This window comes from Cupressus sempervirens, chromosome 7 (assembly GCF_028749045.1).
Source record: "Cupressus sempervirens isolate cs-2001-9-10 chromosome 7, ASM2874904v1, whole genome shotgun sequence".
Taxonomy (NCBI): domain Eukaryota; kingdom Viridiplantae; phylum Streptophyta; class Pinopsida; order Cupressales; family Cupressaceae; genus Cupressus; species Cupressus sempervirens.
The window spans coordinates 354,133,853-354,136,845 of record NC_143124.1 but is presented as its reverse complement, the minus strand read 5'-3'; the positions used below and the strand labels follow the sequence as shown (position 1 = coordinate 354,136,845).

Genomic DNA, 2,993 nt, shown 5'->3' with positions numbered 1-2,993 from the left:
AGACTGGAATGAAGGCATCTTATGGTCAATAGCTTAGGACTGTGGTGGACTAGAAATAAGAGTACCCATACTTGCACTGCTGGTGTGGCATCACATTATTGGTTGTTTTTCACGTTCAAGTACTGAGTCCCTTCACTAGCTGGGTGTTTTACGAAGTGAAAAAAGAAATTTTTTATGGGTTAATTGACATTTTCTTTAAGAATAACAGTGCCTACTTTTTAGGACTGGAGATTTGAGAGGGTGGTAAAGGTGGGGGCTATAAATTGCACCACCAGCTAAGGCTTTTTATCACCCATTTCAACTCTTACAAGCTTGAACTGCAATACAAAATTTATAGCACCACCAGCTTTAAAATAACTTAAAACATCTTAGCAATACCTACTAAATTTTTTTACGAAATCCTCCTCTATATTCATGTTTTGTTACATTGTCATTTCTACATTGCATTACATTTTCCTTGCAGCCAATCCAGATCTAGAGTGATGTCATAATACCTTGGATACTTACACTACTATTTAGTGTTGATGTCATACTATCTTAGATATACTACAAATATTTTCAGTGTTTGGATATGAAAGTTTTCATAAAAGTCTTTAAGGCAACAAGGATTAGAAGAAAATATCATGGAGGAATGTCACGCAAGTCATACTAGAGAACTATCTCAGTTCACAACATCTATTTCAGGCAAGGAAATTACAAGAACATAATGATGACATAGGAAAATTTTTTCAGTTCATATCATCTTGTTCAACACCAATCAGTTTTCTAGAATTAGGGAGCACATAACAATCTTCTTGAAGGAAGAAGTTACATCCTTCTCACCTGTAGGAAAAATCAGCCAGAAAGGGCAAAAAAAGCAGATAATCTATGTGAAATGGAAAATTCAGCCAGAAAGGGCCAAAAAAAAGCAAATAATAGCAATTAAATTAAAAAAATTGTAAAATTTCGGAAGAAAGAGCCACTAATAAACAATTGTAGAAAGGAAAACCATTATGAACAGTTCAAATGATGCAAACCTGATGTATTCACATATATTTTACTTGTAACCAAAATAATGTTACTCATGCAAAGCAAACAAGCGTATGTACACAGACAGTTTACCCACCAAAATTTATGATTTATTTTCGCAAAGGTTTCACCGCCAGTAAAACAAACTGTTAAAGATTTTGAACAAACATAAAATGAAACTAAACAAACTAAATAATTTCAACAACAATAAATGAGAAAAGTGTAATCTTTTACTCCGTATACTTATCCATAACATAATTTCTTACAAACCAAGCTTTAGACAGTTTGGTAGTCCTGCTTCAAAAAAAAGACATACATAGAGCCAAAATAAACTGAGAAACATACATAGAAAGGTCCAGAGCATCTTTGTATATATCATTACTTATGCAAACACATACTGTAAAACTGAGGTCACATCCTATCTTTTCTTACTGAACATTTCCTGGAACTAGAAAGCTAGGTTGAATTATAACCCCTTCTATAAGAAGTCCATCTTTCCAATCTCCACCAACCATTTCTTTCATCTTAAATGTCACTTTCTTTGGACCATCCTCATCTTCTTGCACAGAAAACACACCTACTTCAAACTCCATCCAGCCATCCCTGGCATGTCTAAAAGAAGTCATATCATATCCTTCACTATGAATAGGATTCTCAGTGTTTTGCAAAAATTGAGCAGATCGTTGTTGTTGTTCACAAGGATTTGTAAATAGAAATTCGACTGGTTCAAAATACCAACCATATGGGCCATCATGTGATTCCTTGAACTTTACTCTAAATGAGAAAGTATAGTCTATACCAAGAGACAAAAGTGTGCTGTCAAAATTGCTTTCCACTTCAAACCAGCATACATCAATTAGTTCAGCTACTTCCTAAAAAAAAATGCTGTAAAATGAATGAAAATTTTTCATTAGCTTTGCTTGACCATTTTTTCCATGTTCACCTAAATATAAAAAATTTAAAGAATTCAACAACTATGCAGTAGCTTACCTAATGTTATCTTCAGAATTCCACTTCTAGTATTGATCATCACTTCCCCAAACTATACCCAACTCTCTTGCAGACAATATAAAGCATAGTTTCACTGTGGGTTTGTGCAGCCAAACCTTCTGAATTGATCAAAGATTCAAAATAAATTCATTTGAGATTTAAAAGAAAGATGTTCTAAATAAGAATCTCTGCAAATAAAAGATGTTCTAAATAATAATCTACTGACTTTTAGCTACAGCTTCTAACTTCATTAAACCATGAGGCCATTGCAAACTGAAACATTTATTCTAGCATTATAAAATAAGATGTTCTGTGTGAGAATCTCTGAATTAGCTAGCCTACTTAAATAAAGGTTAGCAAGAACCTTAGAGGACTAGAGTCAAGGCTCCCTAAATACTATTTTAATAGTGTTTGGGGTCATGTAGTATGTCACTAAAGGAAACCAGACAATTGAGTCAGTATTTGTGTTAAGTTTTCAATACAAACTGATTTGGTGGCTAAACTTGAAAGACTAATTCTAGAATTATTTTATGTTATCTATTTAACATCACTGAGAAGCATGCAAGGTGTATAGATATTGTAATTAGACTTAATTATGATGAAATATAATAATAAATTATATGGTGGTTTGAAAGAGCTATGAATTTATAAAGAGAAGTAACATTATGAGAGCTTGCCTCTTAATTCCACTAAAGTTTCACTCAATAGAAGAAATCATAACATTAGTCTCACAAAATGGAAATTTTATAACTGGATGACATTAAGTGATCTATGTTAAGGCTTGCAGAAGGCTTAAACTATATATGGCAGATTGGTATTAGATATAGGCAACTTAAAATTGGATATAGGTAGACGAAATCTAGTGTTCTCTTGAATGTGTTCAAGAAAAAGAAATAAACTATTCTGACATTATTATAAAATTAAAATATTTTCTAACGTTTAATTCCATAGTAAAGTTAAAACAAAAATGATGGAATCAAGGGAAGAAGAAATAG

The 2,993-nt window shown here is 32.4% G+C and overlaps 1 pseudogene; it reads right to left on the bottom strand.

The window, feature by feature from the left end:
- Positions 1 to 1,436: 1,436 nt before the first annotated feature.
- LOC149546915 (F-box protein At2g02240-like) lies at positions 1,437 to 2,265 on the bottom strand (annotated as a pseudogene).
- Between the last annotated feature and the right edge of the window lie 728 nt (positions 2,266 to 2,993).